The following is a 19,006-nucleotide window of genomic DNA, read 5'->3' on the forward strand; positions in this document are numbered from 1 at the left end:
TAAATTCACAGTCAGCCATCTTGGTTCACATGTCTCTGTTTCCGCTCTACTCCTGATGTTTTTTGACTAACAACTTCCATTGCTGCTAATACATAAAGTTTATTTAATTCTTCATATTTTGTATGAACTACATTTAACTCACCTAATTTACCAGGCTTGTGATATCAACTCTTTATACTTTTGACTACAGACAATAGTCGAAGTTACTTTCTGAAACTGTTTTCAGATTGTTGCTTCACTTCATATCAGAGGAGCTTAGGCAATTGTCTGGGTGATGTGATGTCATCTCATTTTACTAAGTGGAAACAAGAACTAAAGTGAAAAAAGAAATATGTTAACATACCGTGCTTTTTATGTTATTGATGTGATATGCTAGAACTTTTCCCCCGTCTTTTCTAAAAAGATGTTTTACATTATAAGAGGATCTTTCTTTCACAGAGACTATTCTAACTCAAATTAGTTGCTATATCTCTTGATCACATTTTTTTAAGCCTCCTACTGCATCAGAACTTTTGATCTATTTTGGCTCTAAGTAAGCTCCTACTTTTTAGATTTTAAGTCCACAAACTAATTTCTCATAGATACCATTTTGTAGGTGTTCAAGTGCACTGGAATTAATTTTATTAGTTTGGCACAGCTGGTATACTTTATACTAGCTATAACATATTGACATTACTGTTTTCATAAGTTCATTAGACTTGAAGCAGAAGTGTGAGGTGACTAGCTTTTCAGGAAAACAAAGCCTGTAAAATGGGATTAGAATTTTTACAAGTTTTTAGCTTTGTTTTCAAGTATCTGCTGTATGGTATTTGTTCATCAACATCTCTTTCTGTGTTTTCCTGTGTTAAATGTCAGTACTGTTGTGTTTGTTTTGTTTTTCCAGAAGGCCGGATTATAGAATAGTTATTCTTCCAGGACAGTATTTATCTCCTATTTCTATATGAATTATATTTGAGAAGTGAGAGTAGCATTCTATTGTCTGTGAAAGGAGTTGACAACTTTATGAAGTATAAAATTAGGCTAAGTCAGTCCCTCGTCATGAGTTTCTATTTGGGTGCCTAGCTCACATTTAATTTTACCAAGATAATTGAATAACCAAAAGGAGATGCTCAAGTCTGTGTTTAAAAAGAAGGAAGCTGATACACGTTTGTGAAGTCCTTTTGGAAGGTAATTGAAAGAAGCTGCCTGAAAAAAACCTCGTGCTTTTCCTAGCAAAATAAGAAAAATAACAGAATACACCTGTACTCAAGAGGATAATTGAGAATAATCCAAATAGCCAATAGCAAATGGGTCTGATGGCAAACCTGAGCAAAACAGTGGAAAAACTGATACAGAATTTTAGTGGGAAAAACCTAGACCACAGTAATACAGCTAAAGCTTAGTCAATACGTTGTTTTATTTCTTTAGATAGTACACTATCTTGCATGGCAAACTTGCTTTTGTTAATGATGAAGATTACGAGTTTATTTTATAATGTGTGTCAGTTTTTGGCTCCTGAAAATTTTTCCATGAAGGTGAGATATTTATACAGCAAATGTAAGTAAACTGATGACAGATTCAGATGCTTTAATTTTTTTCTTTTTTTTTCTTTTTTTTTCCTTTTTCTTGTTTTTTTTTTTTTTCTTTTTCCCTACAGATTTATTGCAAGTACTGATGAAGCCATGAAAATTGTGGATATAACAGGCTTTTAATGACATTTCATTACTTCATTTAGTAGCATCTGATAATTTTACTCACAGATAATGTCAATGAGCGTTTAAATGATCAGGAACTGCCTAATTATAGCCACAAGTGAATCATGATGGAGATACTCTTTACGGGTTTTTACAGGAAATCAATACTAGATTTTCCTATCAGTGTTTTCCTTGAAGATGTGAAAAATAAATACAAAGATCACTGCTAGCATGTGGCAGGATGCAAACCCCGCCTTTCTCCCCCTCCTTCCTTCATCATGGAAGTAGGCACATCTCCCTCTCTCTCTGCTACTTGAGGCTAACAGCTTCTTTTTTTTGGCCCCAGAGCACCCTGGCCAGGGCCATTAGGAGAAGGGAGCGTCAGGGAGCCGCTGGGCACCCACGGCCAGTGTGGGGGATGTTTGGAAGCTTCAGGGGCGCCCCACAGCCAGTGTGGGGGTGCAGAGAAGCTTCTGGAATGCCTACAGTCAGGCCTGATCAGCCAATAAAAAATGGGATTCTCATCAAGACTCCGCCCATTGTTGTGGGTCTCTCGGAGCACGAGCGAGATGCTACCGCCGAGAGCTCCCCCGAGATGGAGGCTCCGCTTGCCTCGCCACCACGGGTGTGAGTAAAATTAACCCTTGCAGGATTGCGAGTGTATTTATACTTTCCGTGCACATATGCACGTGTAACTTTTCATACTCATTATGAGCACGTGTAAAATTAATCCTCACACAATCGCGGGTGTATTTTCCTCCTGTGCTTCCACATAAGCACGTGTAACTTTCCATGCACATTTGCATGCTTACTTTCCATGCTTAATACAAGCACGTGTACTTTCCGTCCACATTTGCACATGTAACTTTCCATGCTCAATATGAGCACGTGTATAAATTCTTTCCTCGCAGAATCGCGAGTGTATTTTCCTCCCGTGCTTCCACATAAGCACGTGTAATATTCCGTGCACAATTGCACATGTATTAACCCTCGCAGGATTGTGAGTGTATTATAAATTTACACTCGCAGAATTGTGAGTGTACACTTTCCGTACTCACTACGAGTATGTGTATCTCTTTATATAATCCCACCCCGTGTTCAGGCAAGTGTGTACTCCTCCCAGACTCAGAGACGGCTCCGACATTATTTTGGGTGAAGCCATGTGCATGCACTCTGTGGACCGCCTGTTGTATTAGTTGCTGCCCCTTAAAAATTTTCCTCAACTGATATCCGAACCTGTATTTAAGTCACTTTTGGAGTGCTAAAACCCGTTTATCACTGGTTTAATAAAAGTTGTTGTCCCTTAAACTAACCTCGGGGTGCCTCCATGACATAGCATCATTAACTAATCCCATCCATGTTTTCAAATTGTCCAGTTAATAACAGAGGCATCAATATGGAACAGTGCAGGTTGAAAATGAATTCAAAGGTGTTTACTTCAAAGTTATATGTATGAAAACAAGATATGTAGGTAACTTTAAAAAGGAGGGGAAAAAAAAAAAAAAAGTAGGAAAGGCTCTGTTCTGGAAAACTATAGCTCTGTAAAATATTACTCCCACGATGAAAAACACTTCCCAACATTAAGCTGAGGCAAACGGCTGGTGTAGTTCTTGAAGGTCTAAATTGGATGTTATTACATAAAATCAGCTGACTCATCTTGTGTGACCTCTACACTCAGTACTGACTGACTGACACTGAAACATTGCAGATTTTGCAGCTTTTGTGAAACTGTAGGTGATGCAAGGTGAGTATTTGGAATTATTTCCTTTAAGCTTGCATTACTTCAGTCTTTCCCATTTATGAACAGGAGATCACTTGATTATCTTGTGGAGTATATTCACTTAAAGAAGTATGTATAATAGTGAGCAGAAAATACTTGAGAAGAGAGTAATGCTCAGTGGATAGAAGATAGAGCTGGATTTTTTTTTTTTTTCTGTGTTGGAGGTACTGAATGATGGGAATGTGAGGAATTTTAACTTTTGTCTTCAGAGTAAGATCTCTCTGGTGGATATTTGATGAAACCCAAGTCATTGAGCTCAGGGCAGGGTGAGCAGAGGGGAAGAATAATAACTTGTGATGTGTGGAAGACTGGACAAAATCTCAGGACTCCTCAGTCTTTGCATGCTATGGATTTTCACATGTAAGTCAAATCGGTTCAAATTCATTATCTTCACTCAGTGACTTGATATTCAGGAGATGATGTGAAACAGTTGATTTGTCACTCCTCTCTTGATGTTTGAGGCAACTGAAGAAAACAACATTTGCTACTTCTTCAGCCAAACCCCGGTGAATATAAGCAAAGAGAGGTCACCTTTTGAGTTGCCAGGGCACAGCTGCTTCTAGGGACAGTGCAGCTCTGTTCTGCCCAGTGCTATGGTTAAGGAGAGTGCGATATGTCTCTGGTGTGCTGTAGATACTTTGCCTGGAATTGAGAGAGAATAAGATACATAGAAATGTGATCTGGTGGCTGGTATGAATTATAGTAATACAGTAATTGCTGCTTTAGGACCTAAGCAATTATTTTAAAATGTGTGCCTTAATCTTGTGGGATTTTTTGTTTGTTTGTTTTAACTGTGGTAGTGAAATAATGATAATAATAATAATAATCTCTAGGAAAGACAACTCTTTAGCCATGAAAGCAGCCTGAAGTATCTCTTTTCTTAGTACTAACTTAAGGTTGTCTATAGCTACTTCTTCCTGTGGAATTTTTACACTTTCTCTATAATTGTGGTTTGAAATCACTCCAAGGCTCTCTGAAACTGTAGCGGTGACTGAGAGAGAAGCTTCTGGCCACAATTCCTGAGCTTGCCTGCTACAGAGAGGATTGACTGACCTTGGCACTTGACAGACTCCAAAGGTGAATAAAAGGCAGCATGTAATGTATTTACATGTTTGCAAATATTTTGTTTCACTGGTTAACCTCAGTACTTATTCATGAGAGGATCTGGCCTTGTGCATGACTAAGATTTGCTATGTGTTTTTAAAGCTTATATGCAGTGCTAGCTTTTAAATTTAATTTTATAAAAAGCAGTAGTTCTGAAACCTATAGCTGATTTCGTATTTGAATACTGGTGAGAGGATGGGAGGTGGGGTTGTTAGTTCCTTGTTCGTTATAATGACTTGGAGTATATTAACTTTCTTGTTGTGAGAGACTGTGTAAATAATAATAATAATACATACATTTTCTGTTGGAATCTATGCAAAATGTTTTGGGATCCTATGAAAAATTGCTTCATTTTCTTCTCCTTGATAATTAATGTTTTGTGTAACAGTCCAGATGCTTGGTAATTTATGACCCAGCAGAGGTCAGCCTTGTGACATTTTTCAAAATATACTCAAAAGAAGTAGAGACAAAGCTATTTTTATAAAAGCCTTTGGAATATCTTTTATAAAATATATTCCTGCAAATTCAAGTCAGTGTGATATTACTGTGCTGTAGTTAGATGTGCGGCTTAAATATCTCAGTGTAACTTTGTGTTATAGAAATTGTTTCATATAATTGTTACAAATTGTCTCAAATGTTAGCCTCATTGGTGCACTAAAATACCTACTTATTGATTCAACTGGATAACCAACTCTGGAAGTGCAACACTGTTATGTAGTTCAGTGAAACATCCAGAGGGAACACACAGAACTGTCATTTGAATGCTACATCCTTCAAGTTCACGGTGAAATCCTTAAGTAGTATGGTGTGCCTGTGTAACACTAATGACTGGGGCAGGGCAAGAAAAAGTGGGGAGGAAGGTGGGAAGAGTAGGCTAGTATTTAATAACTATTTTCTAAGAGTCTATGATAATTAAAATTGTTCCTATCTTTCCATAAAAGAGCATTTTTTTGTTTTGTGATGCTTAAAAAAATTAAAGATAGAGAATGGAGGGAAATAAATATTTGTCTCCTGCACCAGCTCAGAAGCACGAATGATTTGTTCACAACATAAACCGCTATTCCTATGTTGTATCACCATGCTAACATGATCAGTGGTGGTTACTTTGATGCTAATAAGGGTAGCACTCGGGTTGTATATGAAGTTGATGATGCAGATTATAATCCTCATTAAGAATAGTGGCAGTCCTGTCACAAATTGGCTGGCTACCAGGTCTGTAAGGTCAGTTTCAATTGGCAAACTCAACAGCAGCTGACATAATTACTCTGCTCTGCTTAAACATGAACTTAGGTGTACATTAAGCTACCTCTGAAGCAGTTTTATCCAGTTAGACAGTAGAACTGAGTATGTAATAGCAGCATTGCCAAGGCTTCAGTTGAATCTTCTGCAACAGAACCTGTTTAAATGGCTTGAGCACAACACTGAGAAATGGGAAAACATGTTGCCTTTTTCATTCAGCCAATTTATTTTCTGAACTTTGCAAAGCTGGTTACTCCTTTATTGTTACTGCATTTTTCGTGTACTCTGAAGCTGTTCTTCAGAAATTAAAAACCCACTGTGATGAGAACAATATTCTGAGGTTTTGGAGTAGCTAATAAAAACATTGTGTCACTCACAGCAGCAAGGCTGCAAGTCAGAATCAGCCTCAGGAATAGAGACTGGGTTTTTTTAACGCTTTGCTTTTAAATCCCTTTTTTTTCTTTTTTCTTTTTTCTTTCTAAAATTTGCCTTCAATGAGGCAATATCAGGTTGGAGCAACAGCAGCTACTACAGGTTGTTATTTTTTTTTTATCTTTTGCAAAAAAACAATTACAAACCACACAAAATCTGCCAGAGAGCATGATCTTATAAGAATGTTCTCCAATTAGAAGGAGAAAATAAGAACTTTGTCAAAAGGAAACCTTTCCTGAAACTGAAGTGTTCATTAGTGAGCAGTGACAAAAATGCTGTAACATGTTCTTTTTGAATATGTTATGGAAGACACAATGTTTATTATTTGCTGGAGAACAGGAAAGCCAAGATATTAAGATGGAGAACCATATTTAATGTTAATTAGTAACACTGTGTATTGGTCTTGCTCCTGTCCACTCACTCTGCTGAAATGAAAATAGTGTTGAATGCTTTGAGCATCCTGTGAACTTAACAGTATGTGCTTATGTAATTAGGTCATAACCTGATGGATGTGCAAAATAAAAAATATTGTGAATTAATGTTGCATGAGTAACTATCATTTTATGGTGTTTCCTAGCTTTTGAGTACTTGACTCTGCTGTCTTAACACACACTTTTGAATGAGAGACTGTTATCCTTAGGTCAATTGTTTTTGCCCAGTTTAAATAGGTGATATTAAGCAGTCAAGGAGGCAGGAGGGATATTTGCCTCAAGATTTTTGAATGGCAAGACTAACACGCTGAGCAAAACAGTTCCTTGATTTTTTGCTAAATTTTTATTTTTGTTTACAAAGTAGTGTACTGTCTCCTGTCATCCAGCCTGGATAAAGGAATTGCCCTAATGCTTGTGGGTGTAAGGTATCTTGATAATGATGCTTCAGTGTGTAATGAGTGTAGCAGAGAAGACCGGTCACCACTATTGGTACAGGTAGGTTGTCTCAATGACTGGATAAAAGTAACACTACTGATACCATGCTGAAGGCTTAGCATGGAGTCGAAGCTGTCTTGACAGGCATTGAATAAGCAAGGTCTAATGCTATCAACAAGCTTCAGATTGAGAAATACACAAGCTCTGAATCACCCCACTTTTTTCATTTTCTTTTTTGTTTGTTTGTGTTTTGTTTGTTTTTTTTTTTTTGTTTGTTTGTTTCTGTTTTTGTGTTTGTGTTTTAATACACTTATCCTCTGAGGTGTTTGCTTCTGATACAAAAGGTTTTTCAATACATGTAACTATCTTTGCTCAGGGAAGAACAGCCACTATTAACACAAACTTCTGTCAAAAACTTCATATGCCATTGAAAGCATTAAGTAAGATGATGTTACTGTCTTCAGTTTCCTGTGTCTTTAGTCCTTGCCCTAACACAGTTATTACCTTGTTGAAAGTTGCCTAAATGTAGTACATGTTGAAACTCATCTTCTCTCACAACCTTTTTTGATGCTGAGGTGTCGACTACTTAGGTGTTCTCTGTTACCAGAGTAAGGACCAGGTTCTTTCTATGACCTCTGTAAGTTCAGCTTCTAACTTGAATCTTGTGAAACCTGTTCTCCAAGTGTGGTCATAATTGCACTTGACCACCTCAAGAGTAGCAAGTCCTTCATAGTGCTATCTTGAAACACCACACAAGACCATTACGCAAGTTTCACAGATTAAATAAAAATTGTTGAACGTCATACAAAAGGAGGATGGGGCAGTAAAGGGGTGTGCAGAGAGAGGTGAGCCATGAGATTAGATGTTGTTTGGACAAAATCAATGGAATAATGTTACTGGAAGGAGATGTAACCTTTTCTGGCTGTCAAGATCCCTGTTACAGCCATGTGACAATTATCCGGCCCTGCCAGTAGTTACTACAGTTTCATTCAGCTTTATACATGATTGTATGAACAACAGAAATTAAAGTAATGCACAAGAAGGTAATAAAAAAGATTCCATAAATAGACTAGCTCAGTCTTATATTCTGTTTACTTAATGAAAGCTAAACTAGGAGAAGACTTGGAAAGTAGAGATGGCTACCTGTGGGTACCTAGGGGTTTACCAGGGAGCAGGACAGGTTCTTTCCACAGGTTACTTTGAAGGCTTGCAGTTGACTGAGTTTCTTTCTGCTTATGGCATGCTTCTATCTTTACCAAAATGAAATATAGTGCTGTGGGAGGGAAAAGATGTCCAACAGTTCTCTGTGAAGAAATGCTGAAAGCTAACATGTGCTCAGGAAGCTGGAAAGCATCTTCAGGCAACTTTTCGAAGGACTGTTATTTGCAATACGCAGAGAACTACGCAGTTCTCTGTCTTCAGAAATCCTCTTGCAAGTTTATTTGAAAAGTGGAATAAAAAAACCACTAAGCATCTTCAGGAACAAAGCTGAAACTATGAATGGCTGTGCATTACCTTTTAGGATGAGAGGTACATCTCCACTCTTGCAACCTTGCTATGGTCTTGCCAGTATCACATGCATTGCCTTACCCAAAGAACACAAGAGAAATAAAAAAGATGTCATCAAGAATGCTTACAGTCTTTTTATTATTTCCCTCTAAATTGCAGACAAAATTTTCTGTTAGGGGGCCTGCTTTGCAATACTGTGCTGTAGCTTAAATTGCAGTTAACCCCCTCGGGTTTCAAGAAAGAGACTGATGGGTAAGCTTCTGCATCTGTAATGTCTCCATGAGCAGAGATACGCTTCTTTTTTGGACCCTGTTTTAGAACTTTTCAGAGTAGTAGGACTGATATTTCCTCAGATTGCCTTAAAAGCTTAACAGGTGTTAACTGCAATCTTGGTTTTGGGAAGTAGGGTGTGATTTTTTTTTTTTTTTTTATATTCTTGGGCAGTACAAAGTGGTAAGTTTAATTAGGAACTTCATCACCATTTAACACACATAGTGGAGTAGCCAATGTGGAGAGGTATGCCGTTGGACCTTGTCCTAACAAATCAAAGAGAACTGGTTGGAGATGCCAGGTTTAGGAACAGCTTTGGCTAGACCAACCATGAAATGATGGAGTTCAGGATCCTGTGTGGAGGAAGCAGGGCAATAAGTAGGGCTAAAACCATGGGCTTTAGCAGGAAGAACTTTGGCCTCTTCAGGGTCCTGCTTGGAAGAATCCTATGGGCTAAGGCTCTAGAAGGTTGAGGGGTCCAAGAGAGCTGGTTAATATTTAAGCATCACTTACTCCGAGCTCAAGACCGAGGCATCGCTATGAGCAAGAGATCAAGTCAAGGGAGTAAGAGGTCAGTGTGGGTGAGTAAGAAGCTCCTGTCAAAACTCAGGTGGAAGAAGGTTGTTTATGTAATGTGGAAAAAGGGACAGACCACCTGGGAGGAACACAAGAATGCTGTTAGAGTGCACACGGATGCGATGAGGAAGGTCAAGCTCCACTTGGAACCAAGCCTGGCCAGGGATGTCAAGGGCAACAAGAAGAGCTTCTTCAAGTACGTCAGCAGCAAAAGGAAGATTAGGGAAAACGTAGGTCCTCCGCTGAATAAGGTGGGTTCCCTGGTGAGGGAGGATACAGAGAAGCTGGAATTACTGGACGCCTTCTTTGCTTTTGTCATTGCTGCTGAGACCAGCCCTCAGGAATCCCAGACCCTGGAAGTAGGAAAGAAAGTCTGGAGAAAAGAAGACTTTCCCTTGGTTGAAGACAATCAGACTAGAGATTGTTTAGGCAAACTGGACACCCACGAATCCATGGGCCCCAACGTGATGCACCTGCGAGCGCTGAGGAAACTGGCAGATATTATTGCTAAGCCACTCTCCATCATCTTTGAAAAGTTGTGGAGAACAGGAGATGTGCCTGAGAACTGGAAGAAAGCCAACATCACTCTAGTCTCCAGAAAGGACAATGAAGATGATCCAGGAAACTACAGGCCAGTGAGCCCCACCTCCATCCCTGGAAGGATGATGGAGCAACTCATTCTGCACGTCATCTCGAAGCATGTGGAGGAAAAGAAGATTATCAGTAGTCAGCATGGATTCACCAAGGGGAGATCATGCTTGACAAATCTGATAGCCTTCTATGATGGTATCACTGGCTGGATAGATGAGGGGAGAGCAGTGGATATTTTCTACCTTCAGCAAGGCTTTGGACAGTGTCTCTTACAACATCCTCGTAGATAAGTTCAGAAAGTGCAGACTGGATGAATGCATGGTGAGACGGATGGAGAACTGGGTGGATGGCAGAACTCAGAGGTTTGTGATCAATGGTGCAGAGTCTGGTTGGAGGCATGTAGTTAGTGGGGTTCCTCAGGGTTCAGTACTGGGTCCAGTCTTGTTCAAACTGTTCATCAGTGATCTGGATGAAGAGACAGAATGCACCCTCAGAAAGTTTGCTGATGATACTAAACTGAAGGGCTGACACCAGAAGGCTGTGCTGCTGTTCAGCAAGAGCTGGACAGGCTGGATGACTGGGCAGAGAAGAATCTGATGAACTTCAACAAGAGCAAGTGTAGGGTCCTGCACCTGGGGAGGTACAACCCTGGGCACCAGTGCAAGTTCGGCATTGACCCGCTGGAAAGCAGCACTGCAGAGATGGACTTCAGAATTCTGGTCAACAATAGCTTGTCCATGAGTCAGAAATGTGCCCCTGTGGCCAAGAAGGCCAATGGTATCCTGGGGTGCATTAGGAAAAGTGTGACCAGCAGGTTGAGGGAGGTTATCCTTGCCCTCTACTCTGCCCTGGTATGGCTGCATCTGAAGTACTGCATCCAGTTCTGGGGTCCCCAGTTTAAGAAGTCCAGCAGAGAGCTATGAAGATGATTAGGGATCTGGAGCATCTTTCTGATGAGAAGAGACTGAGAGAGCTGGATCTGTTCAGCCTGTAGAAGAGAAGGCTGAAAGTGGACATATTCCTATGCAATCTGCTTTAGGTGAACCTGCTCTAGCAGGTGGGTTGGACTAGGTGATCTTCAGAGGTTCCTTCCAATCCCAACCATTCTGTGATTCTGTATTTTTCATAGTTGTCTATTGTTGTCTGTGGGGAGCATGTGGGCATGTTTTACTGTTACTCCACAGTTGTCTCAAAAATAGTAAGGACAATAAGTATGTTATATTGTATAAAATCCAAGGCATGTTCCTAGAATCTTGACCAGGACATTTTTTTCTTTGTTTAAAAAGCTCTAAAAGTTTGGAGACTTATAACTGATTATTACTAAAGTTAGTGCCATCTGTTAGCATTGTTAGATTTTTTTTTTTTCTGTTTTTACACACCCTATTGCACTTTCTTTCCCCCCTCAGACTTGATGATGCTTCTGTCAGTGAGCTTATTTCATTGCCTGTGCTTTTAGAGGGCCTTAGAAAGCTTCTGATATTTGGTGCAGTTCTAGTCTGTTTGATACTGCTGAAACACGTTATGTTTGGAATTCTGTTTTGCTGTATCTTCTTTCTTTAAGGCAGCTTTGAAGATACTGTTCCCCTTCTAGAGGATCACTGTATTTTTGGGACCTGGCACTTGGATATAGGCCTTGGAAAACAATTTTTCTGCACTGCAGTTGTACTGATGCTGCAGGAAGATCTCCGGAGGCATTGGTAAAGAGGCATGAAGGTTTCTTTCATCTTACACACACACACTGCTAGTAATGTTCAAAATTAATCGTCCTTTGGGTTTTCACTGAGACATTGGTTTTCCTTTCCTTGGACTGGTTGCCCATAAATCTCACTGAGTTGGCACTGTGCAGCGTGCTGCGATTGCCTTTGCAGGGCTGCCAACCCGCCAGTATATGCCAAGCTTGTGCCACACCTCTCAAAATGCACAAAACCATGTTCCCAGGTTCTGTTTCCAACTGCATTTCTTTCAGTTAATAGATAAGCTTTTCCCTAGAGCCTTACACCAGTGAGATTCATACTTCTTCCAGGCTAATATCCAGGCATCAAAACTTGTATCAGCAACAGCTATTTGGCATCCACCTTAGTGTGCCACAGCTCTCTCCTTGCAACAAGTTTATTGTTCCCCTGGCACCTCACAAATTCTTTGCCTCCCCCATCATAAAAGCCCAAACCATCTCTGCTTCTTTGACTGCAATCTCTTGAATTATTTCACCCTTTTTGTTTTCCTGTGAACACTGTTGTCTTTAGTGACTGCATTACTTTGTAACTGTTTCCTAATTGCTGCCTTGTTTAACTCCTTTCTAGGCAAGCAGACTTAGGAATCCCAACAAACTGTCATAGGCAAAGGCTGTCATGTTTACACAGTTACAGATTCTTTGGTTTCAACCTGGATAGCTTATCCAAAAGGTTTAAGTGTGTTTTCTTTGGAGTTTCAAAAAGAGTTTGTCTTCCGTATTATGTAAGAGTTGAGAATTTTCATCAACTATGCCTTCATGGCTTCCTACAGGACACATCATTTTAATTTACTGCTATAGTTTGCAATGACGTCCCTAACAAAAAGATCTGCATAACATTCAGGGTATTTTAAGAGATTACTTCATTGTTATGAAGAGAGACATTTTAGTAATAGAAGCCTCATTGTCTGTGAGATGAAACATAACAGACTAAAATGACTAGAAACTGAATTCAGACAAATTTGGATTAGAAATTAGGAGCCATTTATTTATTATACTAGTAGAAAAAAGTAACTATGGTAAATGCTTACAAAGGGATTGAAGTGAATTTTCAATCAGAATCTTAATAACAGTATGGAGCAGTACTTGAAAAGTCAGTAAAGTTTTAGTCTTCCTGAAAGTCATCTTACTTTTTCCTGTCCAGAAGGCAGTCAGCCATGCTACTTAATTAAAACAAGAATTGTTTTACTCTGGTTAGGTGTTGCTTTCTATGTTGGACTACCTAGGCTCCTTACTCTAATGAAACATAAGTGTTTCCCTACCTTCTCTTGCACGTCTCATTAGTGGGACTCAATATCAAACGTCTCTCACATTGGACCTTTATAGATTTTTCAGCAGTCAACATATTGACAAATATACTTGATAGAAGCAGTTGAATGTCTACAAAGTTTTTAGATAATTCTAATTTTTAAATTCATAGATAAAAATAAGTATAAATTATTACCTATTTATTGATTTAAACACCTATACTATTAATGACTTAGATGTTATTGATCTCCCAAACTCTGTTGCCAATGCATGCTCACACTAGCTTAACAGGGCAAGACAAGTTTGAGCTGTTAAGTAATTTTGAGGGAAAAGGTAGTAGGGTCAAAAAAAGAGGTCTCTTCTCCAGTTCATTGTTAGCTTGGGAGAATGAAGGACTTCTTTGTGCTGATATTTGCTGGCATCAAGGTGGGAAACATGAAACTCAGTAACTGAAAAGCTAAGGTTCAGCTATTGACAAAGGCTACTTTGTAAGGGATGTTTTTTCCTTTAATAGCTTCTGAACTCCATCAAACGTATTATGAGAACAGGAATTATGCAAGAATGTGGTTAGTGCCAAATCCATACTTATTAAAAAGTGCTTGATAGTCAAGCAAATACATTTGAAAGGTCAGTTGGTTGAAATACACTGTCTAACGTTTTTGTTGTCAAGTGACTTGAACAATGTTTTTTTTAAATGAGGAAAAGAATTAATGCTGTTCCATTTTGAGACCTAAAAAGGTTACAGTATTAATCTCATGGGAATACTCAGAAGCATATTCAACACTGCTGATCTCGCCTTTTTTTTTTTTTTTTTTTTTTTGAGAAAACAGGTAACGGCAGTGAACAAAACTAGTACTACGTAACAGAAACTAAAGATTTTTCCAGGGAGACTCACAATCCTATTCATTACACCGTGGTGTATCTGAAAAGGCAATATCTTCCTTATCTGGGTACAGTTTGAAGGGTCATTTTCTTTAATACAAAAAATGTAAAACCATACAAACTTTAACTTCAGACACAGGATAACTTCATTGATATTTATGCATTTTTAAGTACTTAATATGAGTATGTAATAGCAAATCACAAAACAACTTTTTGTCAGTTTGTTGCCTTTTAACTTCAGTACATGTCCACTGGCTCCATCATTTTTTGAGACAAAAATGTTTACTTTTTCTAAAAAGAGCTTATGTCATAATTTTTCTTCATAACTTTTTGAGTGTCGGGTTCTCAGCACCTCTGAACATTTTGGTAGTCCTTTCCCATTACCAAGTGACTATAACTGAAGAGAAGAGAAAATAAAGTGGTACTATAACACTTTCAGTTCTTACTACTCTTTTTTGAAAGTAACTTTCTTTCTGACACTCCGCAGCTTACATATTTTGTGCCAATTATTTCATTAAGTTGTCACAGTATTAGCTTTTTATGATACACAGATGTGACCATGGGCTGGTTTTGGTTCATGACTGGCTGTGCCTATAGAATGTAGTTGGCATAGTAACACACTGCTCTCCATTGAGACAAGATTATTTGCTTACTTTCCTTGTAGAGACAATATTCTTGGAAGTCCTTGTGGATGCTTCGCAGTCCCTGACCTGTGGCTTGTAATTCACAAGCATGGGCAATGTGGTCCCCAGTGAACTATCAACCACTTTGAAACCTAATACGAAATTCATCAGACAACTTGAACGCTTGTCACAAACTATCACAAAACTTAGTCTGGCTTGCAGTGTTTCAGCAGTATTTATCAGAGTTTGCTCTGTAAATGTAGCATTCTCAGAAATGTAGAACAGTGAATTAATTTTCTCTTTTTGGAAACTGTATTTTAAAAGTGGTCACAGTATTGGGTTTTTTAAATACATGTCTTTGTTCCTGTTAGCTCAGGGGGTGGACACTTGTTGCCAAGGACTACGCATTTGTCACTTCTTGATGAGTCAAACAAATTAAGTGACACGTGAATCTGTTTAAAAATCTGTATCATACAGGTTTTCTGTGTGATTTCTGTAGATTTTTTCCATAGTTTTCTGTTCTATAGATTTCCTTCCTGTGTGTTTTTTTTATAACCTGACCATTTTTGTTCTCTTTTCCTTCATCCCTCCTCACTACCACCTTAACCCCAGCATGCAAAAGATTTTTAGTGACATAACTAAAACGACTGAAACCCTACAGATGATTACTACTGTATGCAACTTGATTTATTTAGTCAACCTAAATAACTGACTGGCTATTTAAAAGTACTGTTCCATTCCAGTACTAATGTTTGCAGCCTAATGGAAAGAAAACTGAAGAAATAATTAGCAGATGACAGAATTCTCAGACATTTCTCAGGAGTGATTTGCAACAGTTCAATTTTTTTAGAACAAAAAAATATGAGTGCCCAAAGACAGGAAGAGTATATTGTCTGGGCTTTTGAACATGTGTTCCAGATTTCAGTAGCTTTCATTGTGGCAGATAGTAGATTAAAAAGTATCATAAATTCTGCATTTAATTTATGTGTCAAGTTTGAGTGGTCAGGTTAATAAGGACTTGTTTTACCAGATACCAAATTTCAAAGCAGCGTATTTCATGACAACAACATGTTACAATTACATAAAAATCTACAAACAATTTAATGAGTTATCAAGAAATCTTTTTATCATTTGAAACACAATACCCCATCCTTTCAAGTGGTAAGAATTTCATTCATGGGTGGTTCATGTTTGCAGAGATAGAGTCATTTCAAATTGGGGTCACTTTTTTGAAACACTGTGTATAAAAAAAGTCTCCTGGGTCAAGATAATGACAGGGAGAGATCATTGACCAATTACTGTCATGGGCAATACAGACTCCTCTGAGGGAAATCAAGTTAATTTATTTCCAATCAAATCAAGTAGGGTAATAAGAAATAAAATAAAGTCTTAAAACACCTTCTTCCACTCCTCCCTTCTTCCTGGCTCGACTTCACTCCCAATTTCTCTACCTCCTCTGGAGCAGCTCAGGGTGATGGGGAATGGGGGTTGTGCTCAGTTCATCACACATTGTCTCTCCTCTTCTTCCTCCTCACATTCTTCTCCTGCTCCATATTCTTCTCCCTTCCACAGGAGACAATTTTCCAACAACTTCTCCAATGTGGCTCCCTCCCATGGGCTGCACTTCTTTATGAAATGCTCCAGCATGGGTCCTTTCCACGAGGTGCAGTCCTTCAGGAACAGACTGCTCCAGCACGTGTCCCCCGCAAGGTCACAATTCCTGCCAGAAAACCTACCCCAGAGGGGGGTCCTCTCTCCACAGAGTCCCAGATTGTTCCAGGAGTCTGCTCCAGCACAGACTCCACAAAGGGTCACAACCTCCTTTGGGCATCCACCTGCTCCAGTGTGGGGTCCTCCCCAGGCTGCAGGTAGAGATCTGCTCCTCAATGGACCTATTGGTCCTATTGGCTAGAGGGATCAGCTAACTTGACCATGGTCTGCACCATGGGCTACCAGGGAATCTCTGCTCTGCCACCTGGAGCGTCTCCTACACTTCTTCTTCATAGACCTTGCTGTCTGCAGCCCTGTTTCGCTCACATATTCTCTGCTCTTCCAAATATTCCACTCTTCTAATTACACAGCAGTTTTTTTCCCTTCTTAACTATGTTATCCGAGAGGATACTGCTGTTGCTGATGGACTTGGCCTTGGCCAGCGGTGTGTCTGTCTCGTAGCCAGCTGGTTATGGCTCTGTTGGACATGAGAGAAGATTCCAGCATCTCACAGAAGCCACTATTGTAGCCCATCACTACAAAAATCTTGCCACACAAACCAAATACATTTAGAAACTTTAGGTCACATAAAAGACAACTTAAAGGCCTTGGCTTGTTTGCAACTTTACACAGGGTCTGATTTTTAGTCTATTGCTCCTCCCCATTCACTGACGAAATATCTGTAGATGAATGACAGCTGCAGGACTCACCTGCTTTTAAATCCTGGACACTTAATTAGATTCTGAAATACATTTCCTAGCTTGGAGGTCAGGTAATTTTATTTTGTCGATACAAAAATTATTTGCTCCATTATTTTTAATTCTTTAAGTATGTAGTATGTTGAGAGGAATGTCTATGTATGGAATGATTTAAAAAAAAAAGGTCAAAATTTTATTAGTATTGTGATAACTTACGAAAATACTCTTCTCCAGCTGCAACAATACTGCAAGGAAACATGACATCATTAAATTAGAGTGTATACTTTGTAGAATGTCTGATCTTTGCTTCAGAGATCTGGCATGACATAATGACCAACAATTTCAGAGGAGTTTATCTCAAACACTTTTATCACATGAAGCTAAAATATGTGCATAAGGAAATGGTAAAAATTCCAAACGTGTCATGGTTCTTTTGAGGGAAAAAGCTATTTACATATATTTACCTGGAAGAGAGAATTTGCAGTGGAGACATGCCACCTTAAATAGGTCTGCCAGTTATATGGTCTCAAAGACCAAAGAATTATTTTAAGTGGCAATTGATTCATGAAAAACAGCTTAGCTTTTTTAAATGAGTGTCCGTGAATTTATGGTCTTACATTGAGCTGAATGTCTTGCATTAATTATGTGAAAGTGAAAGGGTTTTCATCATGTGTCTCAACTTGTTTACTCTTTAATTTCCAATAACAGAGTCTGAACTAGTAATTCTTTCACTCATCCCACCCTATAAAGGTCAAACTTATGTCGGCTCTTTTGGTGTCTGCTGCCAAATAGATTATCAAGCATTTGGATGTGTAATAAGGTTAACGGTTTAGCACTAGACTTAAACAATAGTATCCCTTACTACTAAAGCTTTAGATTTCATCTAGAGACTGATTACCCAGATGCCCTGAAGAATTATTTCTCCCACTCAACCTGTACTCAAATGCAAAGGTCAAGTTCTCATTGTATGTGACAATAAAACAAAACTACTCATTATTCTGTCTCTCAAATGGGATGAAAATATTTCAGTTCTAACAATGACGTAAGTAATACCCAGGGAATATAACACGCTTTCAGGAGTTTAGCAAGTGCACTGTCCCTAAAAGTGAACAACACTGGATCCAGGAATGTAATAACCTTCGATGAATTAAATAACTTTTAAAAACAAAGCTGTTCACGTAGATGGTTGGAAAACTGATAGCACAAGGAAGACAACTACTAAGCCTGTCGCCTTGTCTGCCAAAGAAAATTATGCTAACAGAAAAAAGTAATAAAAGTACTGTAAAATTAATACTAAAGGGTCAGATTAATCACCAATTAAAAAAAAAATGATGTAGCTTTTAAATGACTTAGTCTAAGTCTAAAAGGGGAAATAAACAGAATTACTGAAAGTGACCTTCAGCTGTAAAGAGAAGTACTTGTGTCAGTGATTCATATTTCTGGTCTTCTATACATTGAAAATTCTCATACAGTGCAGTAAAAGGCTTTTCCATTCTTTCATTACTATAGGAGAAGGTGGAAGCTGTTCCCCTCTCAGATGTGGGGGAAGAGAATGAGAACGGACAATGCAAGAAACCTCTTCAAGTTCTGCACAGAGTGAGTCCAAGTATGACGAGTGACAATTGTTTTACAGGTAGGACACCTGCTGTCACCATAGGATATATAGCAATTTGCTATCAAAAGAATATTGTTACGCTAATATAGAAGTTGGCAGTGTAGTCATATAGCGAATATTTGCGGGGCTTTCACATTAGAAATACCAGTAATCTTCAGCCTGGAGAATAGATGATGGAGGACTAAAACTGATGTTTATAATATAATGAGAGAGAAAACTAGGGAACAAGTATTTGTTGCATTTTCAAATACAAAAACTTGGAATTGTCAAATGAACCTAGGGGGAGGTATCACATTTGAAACTAAAGGATGTTATTTTTATAGGCTATATACTTAAGCTGTTGACTTCTTTCTAGCAAGTTCCTATAAATGTTGAAGGTTTACATGGACTCAAAATGTAGCTGGATAAATCAATGGAAGAAAAGAATTAACTGGGAGTTATTATGAGCCATTATGCCAACT

At 38.7% G+C, this 19,006-nt stretch overlaps 1 long non-coding RNA gene across 1 annotated transcript; it reads left to right on the forward strand.

The window, feature by feature from the left end:
• The first annotated feature begins 3,752 nt into the window (after window positions 1-3,752).
• LOC139826390 (uncharacterized) lies at window positions 3,753-18,557 on the forward strand. Its single transcript, XR_011736405.1, has 3 exons — window positions 3,753-3,813; window positions 4,422-4,530; window positions 18,440-18,557. It is a non-coding gene; the product is annotated as an uncharacterized lncRNA (long non-coding RNA).
• The last annotated feature ends 449 nt before the right edge of the window (window positions 18,558-19,006 follow it).

Source organism: Patagioenas fasciata, chromosome Z (assembly GCF_037038585.1).
Source record: "Patagioenas fasciata isolate bPatFas1 chromosome Z, bPatFas1.hap1, whole genome shotgun sequence".
NCBI lineage: Eukaryota > Metazoa > Chordata > Aves > Columbiformes > Columbidae > Patagioenas > Patagioenas fasciata.